The sequence below is a fragment of the Pectinophora gossypiella genome, chromosome 13, assembly GCF_024362695.1.
Source record: "Pectinophora gossypiella chromosome 13, ilPecGoss1.1, whole genome shotgun sequence".
NCBI classification, from domain to species: domain Eukaryota; kingdom Metazoa; phylum Arthropoda; class Insecta; order Lepidoptera; family Gelechiidae; genus Pectinophora; species Pectinophora gossypiella.
The window spans coordinates 4,523,376-4,540,771 of NC_065416.1; the positions used below are offsets into that span (position 1 = coordinate 4,523,376).

The 17,396-nt window shown below is 34.8% G+C and overlaps 1 protein-coding gene across 6 annotated transcripts in view; it reads right to left on the bottom strand.

Annotated features, from left to right (window-relative positions):
- LOC126371710 (POU domain, class 6, transcription factor 2) overlaps positions 1-12,798 on the bottom strand; it is a 185,295-nt gene extending 172,497 nt beyond the window's left edge. For all 6 annotated transcript variants that reach the window (XM_050017033.1, XM_050017036.1, XM_050017037.1 and 3 more), the window contains exons 1-2: positions 12,489-12,798; positions 7,633-7,727 (exon numbers count right to left, since the gene is read on the bottom strand). The gene's annotated coding sequence lies outside the window, so the exon portion shown is untranslated. The remainder of the gene's footprint in view (positions 1-7,632; positions 7,728-12,488) is intronic.
- Positions 12,799-17,396: the final 4,598 nt, after the last annotated feature.

Sequence of the window (17,396 nt, forward strand, 5' to 3'; positions counted from 1 at the left end):
TTGCATCAATCAAGTAGACAGAGTCTAAGTAAATATATAAACCAGCTTCAATATGTCAAGTATGGACATTTACAAGTATTTCATAGCAGTAAGCAGTCATTATGGCAAATTCAAGCAGTTAACCACAAATTATTGCTCTTACTTTGTAGTTAAAAGGATATGACTACTTATAATGATTGTATAAGTCCATTCATTGATAGCATAATCACAGTATTAAAATCAATGGCCCACTTCCGTGTGGGCAAATCAAAAAATGGCGCTGTAATATACTTACGACCAATTTATTTGTGTGTGGGAAAATTATCATCTCCCTAGCATTATCCCGTTTTCATGACGTCCGCTTACCTAACCTGAAGATTTGACAGCCTGTCTGACCTTCCAACCTGCGAAGGGAAAACCAGCCCAATACAGGTTAGGGCACATACCTCCGAAAATGCATTTCTCGGGAATGTGGGTTTTCTCACGATTTTTTCCTTTATCGTTGAGCACGTGATAATAATTTATGATCCGAACATGAATTCGAAAACATATTTGCCAATTATTGGTTTAGCATTATTGGCTGTGCATGTGTATGCGAGGGTGTGTGTGTATTATCCGCTGATTATTACATTTAATCGACTTAAAAGAGGAAGTTATCAATTTGACCCATAATAATGTAAAAAATAGTAAATCTGAAGTCGACGCATGAACAAAATTCCAAAGAAAAAGCGATCGAACTGTATGTTTCACCCATTAAAGTAACCACTATGGAACATTTGCAGATTTGCATGTACCAAAGATTGCTGGCTCATTCGAATTACTTTTTATTAGATAGATTTTGAATCGGATTAAAAAATAACCCAAATCAAATTACTTTTTTGCCAATAAGTTTCTCTTTTTGCTCAAACACCACAGATGATGTCTTTAGCTACATTTGGTAAATCAACAATCAATGTTTATCTAATCAAAAAGGACAACTTTATTATCCAAATGTAAGTGGATTTGAATGTTCATTTGGTTTTACGACCGACTGATCATGCATCAATCAAACTTAAAATTAAGTATAGGTTAATTACTGGCATTATCAAGTAGATGATTTAGGATTCATGAAGTCAATAAATCTTCATTGAAAATATTGAAAGATTTTAAGTAACTCAGTAGACATGAAAAATTTTATAATAGTTGTATTAAGGGGAAGACCAAGAAGAGCTTACATAGAACATATTAAAGAGAAGGCGAACGTCGTGTCTTATAAGGAAGTGACAGAATTGGCCTTTGATAGACTAGAATGGAGGATGCTATACCGAGAAGAGCGTGTTAAATTAGTGCTAAGTTATATTAGTTTTAATTTTATTAAGTCGTCTGTGTATATCGTGATATAACTTAGGCGATAAACGGGGAACTCTAGTGTCATAATCGTTTAAATACTATTCTTGAATCCGGGTTGTTGGGTCGCTTTTGAGTTTTCTACATTTCCACAATCATCTTCATCAGCCGTACGACGCCCACTGCTGGGCAAAGGCCTCCCCCAAGGACTACACGACGATCGGTCCTGCGCTGTCCGCATTCAGCGGCTTCCCGCGACCTTCACCAGATCGTCGGTCCACCTTGTAGCGGGCCTATCCACTGAGCGTTTCCACAATAAGACTGAGATAATAAAAGCATAGAACTTTTAAAGATATTTTTCCATTCGTCTCCCAAAAAAACACAAGGCGTAAAACATAAAACCATTTGAAAGTCATAGTAGGAAACTAATTATAAATCCTATCTGTATTTAATCCTAAACAGATAATTAAAAATGCGGATAAAAAATTAAAACATTACGTGGGTAATAATGCAGAATGATACAAATTAAGGTACATAATAGCTTAAGGCGATCTAGCACCTCGGCAGACCTCACGATACAAAAACCAATGGAGCGTTCAGTCCAGAATTTCTCAAACTGGGTGCGCGAGCCCACACAGACGCAATTTAGGGATTCACAAAAAAAAATACTTATTGCCGACTGACTGAAAATATCTGTGGATGAAACTATTCCAAACTGATCCTAAAATAGAACTAAACTAAGACAAGAAACCAAACAAATCTACATTATGTTTTATAATCTTTTCATATGCAAAGAAAGTACTTAAGGAAAAGGACTTAAGTATGAGGCCGCCTGTTGTACTACCCAACTGTAAATAATTGTGTACTTTTAGTGTTTGTTTTACGTACAATAAAGATGTTTTGTATTGTATTGTGTTGTACTGAATTAGGTAGAATATTTTTTTTCACACTGGTTTACAACATAGCTACCAATTTATTTTTATGACTCCTCCATCTCATATTATCTATAGAATACACTAATTAAGGTGTACGTATAACAGTAATTACAAGTAGGTTTTTAAAGGATCCTTTGTCGGTTTGGATAAAACAGGGTTTTGTGGACTATAAGTTTGAGAATCCCTGGCATTACCACCCAGCTTTCTGCCTGCTTTAATCCTTTTAAAGATTCCCTTTGGATCCGGGAGCACAGCTTTGGCCGATGGATAGTCAAGGTGATGTAAGAATTGGTTGAATATGCGAAGTTTGAGTATAATTTTCTGTGATTTAAGTACTTTTCACAGCGCAAATTAAATTGAGAAAAGTCTCATGATTTTGTTTAATCCTTTAGTTAAAGAAAGAATTCTCCACAAACCCTCAATGAACCAGAATGGTGAAATATTCTGACAGGATAAAAAAGCCACATAAAAGCAATTCATCAAAAAAAGCAATATTGCTATTTGACATTTTGTGTGCATTGCGCACTTACTTTTATATGCGTAAGTGTCAAATTGCTTTCTTAGATGAATTGCTACTATGTGACCTTTTTAACCCCCCTGTACCCCCTCCGATTCAGGAGAGGCCTGTGCGCAGCAGTGGGACGGGTATAAGTTACTATATTTATTATCTTTTTATATGTAACGAAAGTAATTAAAATAATCTGCATAAGCGAATAAATGGCCGTCTTAAAGCAAGTTCGTTCAACAACGTAAGTATTTATTACAAAAAAAAACAGAAGTGTTATTGACTTCTCGAAACTGAAGTAATTGTAGGCAGAGAAACATTCGATAAATGCATTTTTAACCAAACCAATAGACTTAACATCATAATATGCTGCTTGTAGGCTGTAGCTTAATCCACGTGATATTAAATTATTACATAAATACAACAGTATGCCCATACCAAACATGGTTTGCTAAATTTATTAATCCCGCCAAAGCGTTCTAGAAATTTCTAGTAATTACTTTACCAACTTCCTGTTGCGGATAACTTGCTAACGCCTGTTGCTCAACCATAAATTAAATAAATAAATAATTTCATTTCATTTTAAACACTAAATTGACAGCCATTTTGCAGGAACTTGTCAAGTCTTTGTTTAAATTTAAACATTAAATGCGACATTTTTTTATTTACTATCGCACATGCGAGACATTTAAATATATTTAAATATAAAATACAAATAAGACTCAAACATAAACATACAAATATAAATACCTATATCATCTTCCTAGCATTACCCACAGGATCGGCTTACATAACCTGAAGATTTGACAGGTCGGGTTATTGACAGAAGCGACTGCCTGTCTGACCTTCCAACCCGCAGTACCTATAGATAGGTAAGTATTCAATTTCAGTCTGAATTCAACCAAAACGTAAGTAACTGCATCGTATATATCACGAAAGATAGGTAGGTAGGTATAATTCTATAGCATTAGTATGTTAATCCACTGATTGGACTATAAAACCCTAAAATTATAATTATGCGTGCGCCAGATCGATCCCATTCATCAACGTCAAAACAAAAACGCTGTTCCCAATAAGTAGGTAGGTATTTAGACGATTCGCGAGTAATCGTAGCCGGGACCTAATAACATCGGCCAGATGAAGGGCTGAGCGGCTACAATTTTAATGAAATATTTGATTTATGCCCACCGTGAACATCAGGTAGCTTATTATAAGAATATATCATTAAACATTACGTATATAATTAAAGCCAAGCTTAGCCTCCAGCCACCCCAATTTGGCCGGCTTCGCTGCATTATAATTTTAATAAAATTGCCTGCTGCCCGATAAAAATAAAAATATATAATAACAAAATTATAACACATCTGATTGATGTATTATTTGGTAATTTATTGTCTGTAATTACATCGTGTAATAATGGTTGATAATGCGGTGCGTCGGAGTGAGGGAACGATTTATTAGTATTTATTAAAGTATGAATTATTGTATAATTACTGGGATGGAAGCTTCCAAACTAAACAGAGCGGTTGTTTTAGGGTGGAATTTATGGGCAGTTCTCGGAGATCGGATCGTGCTTGTTTGCGAGTCGTACGGAGCCGGCGCGGGCGCTCGATGAATAATATAACATCATGGGTGTGCGCATCTGAAGCCGTTCACGTCACAACTATCCAAGAATTGTAATCTACAAAATAGTTTTGATATTTCGCTACTGCCAAGTGATAAAATTGATTGATCAAACTCCATCAACTTCAATTCAAAATTTTACATACACACATACTGAATTTAACTAAATACAAACTAAGTCATGATCTCAGTCAGTCTTGGCTGGAGATGAGAAGAAGAAGAGTAACTCAAGGCGAGGCTTTTGCCCAACGGTGGGATCGAATAGGCTACATAAGAGAATACATACACTCAGGCCTGTGTTATCCCTACTTGACTCGAACTTGTGAACTATACTATGCTACACGAAACATAATAATTGTATACATAGATGGGCAAGGATAATAATTATGCAAATCTTCAATTATAATCAAAACACCAATCAAAATACCGACTACTGTCTACTTACGATAAATCAAAAGGCGATTACAGCTTTCGACAAGAAACTTATTAAAACCGAAATTATTACAGAAAGCAAATAAAAGCTCTCTCAATTTAAATATGGTAGTTCTTTTAGGATTTATTTAATGAAAGTTTATAAAATATGCATATACAGGGTGTTACTGACACCGTCAGTTACACCCATACGTACCTTACGTTGCTACTTAGCAATAAGGCCACCTATTGTTCTCATTCTATTTCTCTTTTCTTTTGTATTTTATTTTTTCCTGTTTTTGCAATAAAGTATTTGTTATGTTATGTTATGTACCCGTTTGGCTACATGTGCGTACTTGAACGGGGTGTAAGTGACATCGTAACGAATACTGAGGGGAATGTTTCAATTCTGAGTTAATATCAAGTGAAATTTTTCATCAAAACAGTGTATAATTGAAAATAATTTCAAATGAAGTAGTTAGTTAAAAACACAAAAAAAAACTTGAATTTTGCGACGGAAAATTCGAATGGATATTAACTCAGAATCATGCGCTGAATCACCCCCTCAGTATTTGTTATGATGTCACTAACTATTCATGACTTTTGTCCTTATTAGGGTGGACAGAGCCTCAAGTCGTCATGAAGCATTTTGAAACCACCCTTGATATTGATATCCTAACATAGAGTGATGCTGACTTTGGCTAATATTAGATAGATACCTCTTAACACTTTCAAGGACAGAACGTCTAATGACGTTCCGATTCCAAGGTGTCATACTATCTATTGCAAACCATCAATTACCCATGGTCTCTGCCCGTGAAAGGGTTAAGATAGTACCACACACTTACGATGAGTGCTAGAATATCATAGGGTAGTTTCCAACTAGTCAAATTAGTTACTTTTTACTAAACGTCCAAACACAATTCATCTCACTAATTTAAGAGCAACGCTCTTGTCGGCATAGCATTCTCCATTCGTGTCTATCAAAGACCAATTCCTTCACTTCCTTATAAGCCACGACGATCGCTTACTCTTTAATCTGTTCCATGTAAGCTCTTGGTCTTCCCCTTCCACTGTTTCCTTGTAGCTTCATGTTTTTAATAAATTCGTCGTGTCTTATTAATTCATCTACAAAACCAATATTGCAATTTGACATTTGCGCATATATTAGTAAGTGCGCAATGCAAACAAATGTCAAATAGCAATATTGTTTTTGTAAATGATTTGCTTCGATGTGGCCTTTTAAGCGAAGCAAATAGATTTCCATAGGCTGCTTACCCCGAGTTTATGTATGTATGTGTATAGATTAGCCTCAAAAGGAATTTCTTCTTATCTTCTCCTGTAGGGTCTGCTTGACAACCGCGCCGCGCGCGTCGCGAATTATATTGACGGTCTCAACCTTGGAACGCTTGGAATACTATCTACGTTAGATAATCGTCGTATGGCTATTGGTCAAAGCTCACGACGACGTAATTCGGGTCGCGCGCAGCGCGGTTTCCATGCAGAGCCGGCTGGATGTTAGCAAGTTGTCTTATGGCAACTTTTCTTATAACTATTAATGCTATATGGGGATATAGCAATATAAGGCTTACGGACTCATGTTATGTCTGTCAGTTTGTCTAATCCTAATTACATCCCATATCGATTAACAAAAACACATTTAGACTAATTTTACCTCCATATAAGTGACTTTAAAATCTTAACAGTGTTCATAAACAAACAGCAACCGATCTCCTTTCATTTTTAATAGTTTTTATGTCCGTTAATGCTACGTACACCCATAACCGAGATCAACTGATAATAATTTATATCATATTGTATGTGTGTGTGTATTCTAAGCTGTTATTATTACACATGTAGCTCATAATTTATGCATCGAACGTAATTACATTTACCGTAAGTACTTCAAAAAGTATACACTTTTGAGTTAATCTTACTTATTTGATGGCTCTGACGTCAGTAGAATGACTAAGACTGTTATAAAAGTAGGTTTGTCGAATTATGATTTAAGTAGGTATGTAAGAGAATTGAATAAGAGGAAAATATTTTGCATAAATAAGTTTCTATAACTAATAATAATTACTTATTAATATACATTATGTAACGCTTTCATCACCATTTAGACTTTGTTGATATTTTTACTCGTAGTCTTTTAGGGCGCTGAGTTCCTGATTTTCATTATTAAATAGTAAATTAGTAGTCGCTACATGAGCCATGTCATGTTTAGCGGCTCAATAGTAACCCTGACACCAGGGTTGCTGAGGTTGGTACTTGTAATCCACCTCACAACCCACACGATAGAAGAAGATTATTAAATAAAGATGACAGGGTTTACAGGTTGCGAAAGTTTTAGTCAAAAAAAATTATATTTATTACTTTTTCCCGACTGCGGCGGAAATACTAATTTTGAAGACGAAATGAATAAATAAATAAAAATAAATAATATAAGTCAATTAATAAGGATAAAAACTAGAAGCTCAAATTAATGTTGAGTGTTCCTACATTTTGACATTTCTCCATACTGTCCAGTTAAAATTCGTAATTACTATAAAATTTTGAGCAACGTGGAGTGTATCCCGTCTTAATGATGAGTTACGAAAAAAAAAGCAGCCAGTTGGAAAAAATGCAGTTTTGATTGAAAATAAGTTTTCTTCTTTCCAATCTTTAAGGAATAAATATAAATTTATGATTTTGCAGTTAAACGCTGCACAAAGGGTTATAGTATTAAAATACAATCGAAACAATATGTTTGTTTACTCAAACAGTATGAGGAACTGTCAAAATTTAAAAACACTCGACAGTAGCGACACCTGTTGGGAGAAATGGGCAGCATTTGTCCTCTAAACCACTTACCGGAGCCACTGGCGAATAGGAAGTCCCTGTGTAGGGAAGACGTCTTCAGATAGGGGTAAAACAGCTTGCTGCCTTGCCTCGTACTGCACACGCGACTGTGGACAAACATTGGAACATGTACAAAAGCTTTTCCTTACTCATAAAAGTCTACAAAGGGCCATGTCCTCCTCAACAAAAAAAATGCGTTCAACTGTTTACCAATCGCCTGCAGTTAAGTCGTCGCGTTTGACAGGCCGATGATTGGTAAGTAAAAGCTTGAACTTATTTAGGTAGTCAAACTTTTGAAAAGTATTTTTGTAGTTGGCAAAAATACTGCAGGATTTACATCAATATAATATAAAAAAACTATGTGTGTTAATAGACATTCTAATTTTGAAGCGTTACATAATAATAATAAATAAAATGTAAACTTATATAAATTAACTGTTGCTAGATATTTGGATCAGATTTGTAAGTGTAAATATATTGCTTCTCTTATTTTGATCAGAATAATAATGAGTGAAAAATGTGTTGCGCCTGGGTGTAATAATTGTCATCATTTATACCCAAAAACAAAGAAAAAAATATGCTTTTTGTCTGTTCTATGAAATTAGAAAGTTAAACGCAGGCAAAAATGAACAACGCCATCTTTATTTTATTTTGGGAACGTGTACTGGAAAGTTCCTCATTCAGGTAGAATAACTTTAAAAAAATATTATTTTTGTACAATATTTTTCTTTATTGTAAAATTAATAAATTAATAATTTAAATAAATATTTTATTAGGTTATTAAGTATAAAGATGAGACATTAATTATATTTGTTAATACTTTTTCAAATACAGCTACTCATTTATTTTCAATCTATTCTATTATTATGTCGTAATCGTATAAAAGTTCCCGTAAGTACTTAGTCATACAATGTTTTTGTTAATTGATTGATGACAGGAAACCTAGCATCGAGACAAACCATTCCTGGTTTAGCGATGCTATGCGTCAAAACTGTATACCTACTCAAAGTTTATCAAATAAATAAAAAAAAAATATACATTTACGCACCAAATCTCGTTCCAAAATCAAATCAAAAATTATTTCCTTAGCCCGCTGCACACCGTTCCGTTCAGACGTTCCTACAATCCTACATCTTCCCGCCCGCAAGGATACCGAGGGGAGGGGCAGGGACGGGGCCTGCGCGATTTTTCACTAAGACCACGTGTTAGTCACGTGCGTGAAACGGAACTTTCACGAAGTTTTTCTCGGAGAAACTCGGGACGTTTCGGCGCGATTTTTAGGTTAGAATGTGGTGCGTTGACAAAATGATACGAAATTTAAAAATGTTTGCGTTTGGAAAGTGTGTTCGATTTTGTTGGATTATTTTATTGTACACAAATATGTTGCGAAATACATTTTTATGAATTATGTAGGTATTTTATTTTTGCATCTGCACAATATATAATTAAAACGAAATAATATTATATTTTTTACCGGACTCTTTTCTACTTAATTAAAATATTCTTATTATCAATGTTTCAATATAAATGTACATAAGTAATATGATATTTTAATGTATTAAAACTGATTTTTAAATAAATGTGCTATTTAATCAGCTCTTAAAGCATTAACAATAAAACATTCAAAATTTTGCCTCTTTTCTACCTAAATCGGGCGGCATGGTCAAAACTTATGTTGTAATTAGAACACGTTGGGGCTTATAGTCGCTTAACTATGTATATTCGTAACTTATGGATATTAAAAATGAAAATACATCGATTAGTTCCAAATTTCAAAATGATCATTAATATTGATTGATATGAGCCGTGTCTAACACTCATAAAATTTATTGATTATCGACGTCAGATTTCACCCATAGACAATCCCCTAGTTACCGACTTAATAATAATAAACTGGCGCTTTCTCAATATCTCAATACAATGCATCCGTGGACCGAGTTTCGCAATCAACACATTATTATTATCATCTAAACCGTGTCTAGAAAATTCTTAATTGAACTAATGAGAAGTAATTACAATTTTTATTGCGGCCATAATGATTACGATGCCTTAAAATAATAAAAGCAATTAGACATTGATGGGCGTAGCTGAATCGTTATATTTTTCTCTTTCTCGCGCTCGGCTGATAGATTAGGAGTGAGTGGTGAGACAACAGCCTGATTAGATGTAATTGTTCGAACGGTTATAAAAGTTGATGTCAGTCGGTGTTCTGTTTGTCGTAAAACAGCGAGATGTATCCATTTCTGTGAGGTTGATGTTTGGTGGAATAAAAATGCACGGTCGTGGCTGGTATACCCGGTGCCCACTCTTGATTACATTTTAGTACAATCGCTCTATTAATCTAAGCCAGTCTTAATGACGCTGTGGCACAATTAAAATGACTGATTCATAGCAATGAAGTTGGGATATAAATGAGTCACGTGATTTATACTAATTAGTACAATAGCTTTTGGAATTCAAACAAAATGATGTGATCGTATCGAAATAGAACGGGTGTTGGTGCTAATAGTTTTAATTAGGCTCCTGTTGTCCAGAGTAATGTTGAATTAGAACATACGTAAGCGATTGGAGGACCATTCTTCATATTTGGTTAGGAAAAACCAGCTTTTTATTAAAGTCATTTGCCTTATTATCTGTATTGTATACTTTATCTGATGATATTAATGATAGAAATGTTTTTATCTTAAGGTTTATTTTTTATTTTGTTGTCAGGTTCTTAAACTCAAAAATATGTTTATTCAGAGGGTAATATAGTTACACTTTAAATCGTCAACTGCTTTAAATATATTTATTGTGGAACGTCTAAATATTTTTATTTAGTTAAGTATAATACAGTAAGACGCCCATTTCAGGACACTATGGTGGCGCCACTAGGGGCCTGTTTCATAAAACTTACAATTGTAAATTACAATGACAATTTGATGTACATTGTCGAGTATTTTGCAGTTTCATATTAGCTACGTAATGAACACCAAATTGTCGTTGTAATTTACAATTGTAAATTTTTTGAAACAGGCTCCAGTAAACAAATTACAAATGAGGTGAGGTACTCTTTATACTACACACGTTACATTGTATTTTTAGTGTGATGTTGGTGGCGCCACCACGATTTCCTGGTGAGACAGATAGGGCCCCTAAGGTCACCACAAGAATGAATTCATCAACTGACATGAATGATCGTGACACGATATCTAATCTTTGTTCCCCTATTGCGAAGGGTGCCCTCGTCGATGCAGAAAATAATTTGTATTGTTGTAGCAACTCTGTCAACTGATAGTACCTATTATAATAATATCAGTTTTATAATCTGGTAAGTTTTTAAAGCTATCATTTTTTTAGTTTTAATAATTTAATTTTTATAAATAAAAGTATATTTTACATTATTAAAAGAAGTATATTTAATTTGGAATTCAAAATAAATGTCATTGTGCAGTAATTATTTTGAGGTAAGGTTGAGCGTTAAATAAATATTATTAATAAAAACTTAGTCTAATTACACATAGATACAAAATGATAATTAAATTATTTTTATTTTACTTAATTGAACAAGTAAAATTCTTTTTCGTCTTTCTTTTTATTTACTTACTTACTCATAATTTTATAGTTTAGTTCTTAACAGTCTATTCTTTTGTAGGTGCTAATTAGATACTTTTCTCAAGCTAAGAAAATTAAAATATCCTGCTAGGTACTAGATATACAATAAGAATAAAATTTCAATCTGACAGTTTTGTAATTGATTAAATTCGTAAAATAATTATATTCTTTAATAAGGAGTTCTTATTATTCATATTTAAATTATTGTAAGGAAATTACAGTATGAATGATATTTTTACAATCTATTTGCAGAACGTTTTAACAAGAATAAGTACCTACAATTAATTACTGACTTTGATATTATGTTTTTGTTAAATTACCTACTTAATTATTTCCCATTTTACAATTATCTTATATCTTAATATTACATTAATTAACAATTATGAACCAATCTTTTTACCTAGGTAGGTAGGAAATAATATTCTAATGATAAAACTGCCTACCTTGTTATTATTTGAACAACAATATTGTTAATATTATTTTAATATACTTACTAAGTGATCTTAAAATTAAGAAAATATTGATGATTTTTTAATTAATGAAGACAAAGTAGGTACATGACTTTTCAAAGCAGTGAAAATGTATTATTGTTTAAATACTTTGTTGTGAAATAAAGAAATATGAAGTAGAAACCAAAAATGGCAAACGATTTAATAAGTAGATAGATATTGCATTGAGAGTTAAAATCCAATGATTAAATTTTTCAACGAAGAAATTTTTGACGAGGTAATATTTTCTCGAAGTGATGAAAATAAAAGGAATACCTACGAAAATGCAACACATGTATGAACCAATCAGCTGTTCGTCCGCCGTACGCTCCGCCCAGTAGCTTTTCCTCTTTGACACGTCAAAAATGTTATATATTCCATTTCATTACTTTTTCGTTCGAATATTTCGCACAAAACTTTGCGCGGCGTGCTCTTTGTTTTACTTAGCTAACTTCATCACGCGGTCACAACCACGTGGGGTTAGGGGAAATGTAACCATAAATCAAATTGAAACTACATTCAAAGGAAAATCATTCCTACTTACAAGTTCTTTATTAATATTAAAATGTTTCGAGAAAATAAAATTATATTTAAATTATTTAAAAATTTTAATTGCACAACTAACGTCAAATAGCAAAATGCTTCAAAAGCTATTCGAAACAATCGCCACTTAAACCTTTTAACAACAAGTAAAAGGTGCAACTTCATTAATTAAACAAGGGCTTAATTCACAGCTTAACAAGCACAATAGACTGAAGCTAAAGTAAACAGAAACGTGACACTTACAATAACCAGCAGCTAGGCGGCGGAAGGCGCTGGATTTGTTTTCGTAGTGACGCTGTTAATTACCCGCTGCTCGCTGATTCATCACTTTATAGCGTCTCAGCGGCCAGTCCTAGCCGATAATTACTGCACTACAAAATATTCAAAAACAATCCCAAATACAAGGCCAACGTCTCAGGCGAACAACACAAAAGTATCCCAGTCAGTATCCGAACGCACTCAAAAGTTTGGAGCTGTCAAAAGACGCGCGAAACGTTTTTTTGTGCAGGTGTGAGACGCGGCACGTAGCACGCACACGAGCGGCCGCGGCAGAACTGTAGCGTTCACTAGTCGCGCCGCGCCGTAAGTCGAGGAGAAGAAGGCAGCGGTCTCCACCAACACGCCTTTCGTTCGTCTCTCTCTCGCGTGGCTATGCCCGCCCGACCATTTTTACGGTTTAAACCGACTCAATTCAATTCAACTCAACTCAATTGTCGTGGCGCGAATGCCTTCGCACTGGACGCTAGAGTGAGACGTATAGCGGTCGCCTTACTTCACACGTGACAACTTTTTAATAAGTGCGTTTAATTGTTTCCTTTCAAGTGTCCCAAAGTGTCTTTGGCAGAATTAGGTTACGAAGGTTAACGTTACCGTAGCGTGCGTTTGAACCGAGAATCTGCGTCCGGAAAAGCGGAATAGAGCCTTAATCTTGGTTTAAGACGCAGCAGTGGCCGCGAATCGTGCCGTTTCGCTCGCGCCACTATCGTCCGGCGCGCGTTCTGCGCGCGTGGGAGAGAGAAAACCGAGAGACGAGAGGCGTTACCGTTTCTGTCGGCTCTCGCTGCTGGGTGTGTAAAGTTTTAGGCCGAAACATGTAAAAATGCATCTTGAAAAAAAGTTATGTATTAAAAAAAGAAGCTTAGTGCGCGGTGGGGGGACATTAATGCTAGCGGGAGGAGGCGAGGATGGCTTTTTTCGCATGCTGTATTTTCGGGGGTGTTCGCGTAACTGGACAATGCATTATCGGGCCGCGCCGGCGATTCGGCCGCGTCACCTTAGTGCTCCATTTGAACCCAAAAACTATTCTGTTTCAATGGAACAGCCTGTCCCACCCGTATTTTTACGGTTTTATGAGAGTGCTGTTTGGGCCAGTTACTAAAAAAGATTTTAGAGTCACTTTAATTCACGTGCGGATGCTGCTGCGGTCGCGAAATGAGAAACCAAAACAAAACATTTTTTTATAAGCCACAACATAAAATATACAATTCAATAGTATTTTTTTGCATACATTTATTTATGATGGTATTTAAAATAAGCGAGGAAAACATAGAATTTCTCCCATTACATAAACTCCCCACTTAAACAAACACAGCTAATTATAAAAAAGTTCGCATAAATTACAAAATTATTATATAATACAGCTGAATACTACTTTGTATACACAAAAAAAATAAGAGAACAGAAAAAAATATAAAAAAGCAAGCTGTTTACTTAAAGGAATTTAATAAGAGGCCATAAGAAACAGGAAATATACATTTCAGTCTGTTTATTTCTTTATTTTGGGTGTCTAGCTAGCTTCTACCAGGGTCAACGCAGAAGTATAGTGGAATTTAAAACTAATGTTATATACAGATAAAAATATATTGATAGGTATTTAACATCATTTTTGTGCTCAGAAAGTGTCTAGCATATACATTAAATATCGTTAATCGGTTTCAGCCCTCAACTCCACGTTCACCACTTTCCTATCTCATGTCACATAGAAAGATTATGTGAATGATTACATAATCTTTCTATATTTTTTTGATCTTCCTGTCTATTGTAGCATCTATCTTTTCCCATCCCCTCTAGTTAGCCATTTATTTCTTCTTTTTAAATGAATAACCATCTCTCTAAACTGGAGTATCAGCCAACTAGAAAACGACAAAAAGCGACAGTGACAATGATAAAAATGTATACAGTAGTACAATGATCACTAAAACATAGTGGATTAATTTGTACACACCTGATAAAATATTTTGCTCGGAATTTTCTTAGGTATTACCATCATATTCTTTTCAATGAGAATTTGATAGTTACCTCGTTTGTCAATATAATACTATACGTTATCAAATCAGTTCTAGTTTTTTATGTACTTCAGCAATCATCCTATTTCCAGAAACAAACGATTGATATATACAGAGTGTTAGTGACATCGTAACGAAATCTTTGAGGGATGGTTAGGCTCATGATTTTGAAGAATTTTCCATCGCAAAAGTATAGAATTGAAAATATTTAAAAAAAACGTCATCATGAAATTTGCGACGGAAAATTCCACTTGATATTAACTCAGAATCATGGTCAGAATCATTCCCCTCAGTACGATGTCACTAACACTCTGTATATATCAATCGTTTGTATTTGGAAATAGGATGATTGTCGAAGTACATTAAAAAACTAGAAACACTGGGGCCTTTGCCGTTGCAAACAATTATGACAATCGACAGTGACAGTCATAAATATATATATGAGATTGACATGTCACCTTATGTTTATGTCGCCTAATGTCATCATCATCAGCCGTACGACGCCCACTGCTGGGCATAGGCCACCCCCAAGGATCTCCACGACGATTGGTCCTGCGCTGCCCGCATCCAGCGGCTTCCCGCCTAATGTCAAGCACATACAATTTTATCACTGTTACTGTCGATGGTCACCACCATTTGCAACTTGACTAACCCCCCTTTACACACATCCACACTTAATAACGTGGTATTTTTTTCCTAATAAATAGCAACAAACTTGTAAAGTCAAAAAACATTTTGAAATAAATAAATAAATAAACATATATACATACATAATTGCTACATATGGTTTCTGTGAGTCTTGTATATTTCCACGCTTATTTAGAATCAAAATGGCAGCAAATGTTGTAGCAAAACGGTCCATCAAGTGTAAGTTAGCCAAGTTATCCGAGGTAGGAGGGTCTCACCTAAATAACTGAATGACGTCACAACTTTAAATCCGACCGGCAGAGCCGCGCCAAAGTTGCCGATTTCGTTAATAATAAATAAAGGAGAGATTCGTGTTTGTAAGGTGTTATTGTTGACTTGGTTTCAACATCCCTACCTAATATAGTGCTCATTTTCTACATGTGATAGATATACACTCCTCTCTATAACACAATCAGAGGCGTAAGTTGCTTGTCATATTCAGTGGCGGATGGCCACGTTAGGTACCAGCATATTTCCCGAATAGACATTTCATCATGTTCATAAGTACATTATCCCTCAATTGACTTCATCGACATACCAAGAAAATTAAACAGTTAAAATCATCCAGATAAAATCATCCAGATAAAAAAGAATAACGTTCCGTCATATTCCATTGTTACTATCCAAGGAAAAAATAAGTGTTTGCTAACTAATAGGTATGTCAATTTCTTTTATTTAGTTCAGGAGTCAGGATCACAATTAACACTGACAAACTTTTTTGGATAAATCTATTATGTTTATGTTTAACTAAAATCATGTTTAAATAAAAGTTTTGGAAGTTGTCCCTGTTGTCGCTTGACGAAAAATTAAATCAAAATATTAATGTATATACGTTACAATTTTTACGCCACGGTCCTAAATTTTCAGGACCCCGATACCGACCCCGCCGGTGTGGTCGACGATTTCCCTCAATCAGCGCTTATCGCTAACGACCCACTAGGGTCGATTAATTCTTTCAAATATTTTTCCTCTCTGACGACGCCCTGTGCCGAGGTTCGCGCCCAATTGGGCACCCTCAGGCCTGTTGTCTTAAACTTTGTACCGGGTGAGAGCCTTCAGCGCTCCCCGCTTGTCCGGCTAAGTAGTTAATGCCATCTGCGGAAAATCTACAATAAGTCACGTGAAAAAAAAAAAGAAAAAAAAAACGGTCCTAAATTATTCTTTATTTAAGGAATGTAACATAATTAATATTCGAATTATGTTTTATGTTGTCTTAATTATAAACAAATGATCAAAACGGAAATTTAATATTACGTACGTATTCGTTCGTTCATTATACGTACGTATAGTGGTATAAACTCTACTACTCAAAAATACAGGGTTTCGCAATAGCAACTAGATTCCTTTGTAACACGAACCAAACGCTAGGTATTAGACAACTGTTTGGGTACTAGCATAGTCTGGGTCGTTCTAAAAATTAACACGTGTTCAGATACTTGTTAACAAAACAAATTAGTTCGCTCAATAAATTATTATTAGGTTTGTTCGCATTCTAACCTAAAAAGAGAACACTAGGCCCGTCGTACCAATGGTATAGACAGAGCTATAAGCACCTAATCAACGGACAACTTGCAATTCAATATGTTAAGAGACAATATGTTAGATGACTGGATGAAGAATACATTAGAAAATGCTAATCTAAAAATAGAAGCCAGTCTAAAATGATTAAAAACAATTCCATTTTTCAAAATTGCCGGGTTTGAGCTCGCCTAGAAAATTGTTCAAATAATCGATTATTATTTTATCGACTTTAACTGGAAAAGGCAATATTTTAAGATTAAGTATTTTTAAATTTATTGAAATGGTAACACTGTGTGTGGTTATTCCTACTGGTTTGCACTACCACCACACGACTGAGTAATGTTGTGGTGGGAAGAAGTAGTCTTTAAAATACGATGAAAAATTGTAAAAATTGTTCAGTTCGTCTGTATTGTGTGCATTACAGGATTGATTAATCCTACGATTTTCTTATACGGGCCTGGTGAGAAGAACAGGAGAAAGCTTATCCATTGACTATTTTCAGGTCTATAGGGACAGCGCCAAAAGGGAAAGGGAAGGGTTAGGGGAAGGTTAACGTCGTGTCTTATAGGGAAGTCAAGGAATTGGCCTTTGATAGACTGGAATGGAAAATGCTACACCGACAAGAGCGTGGCTCTTAAATTGATGATGAGGGACAGCG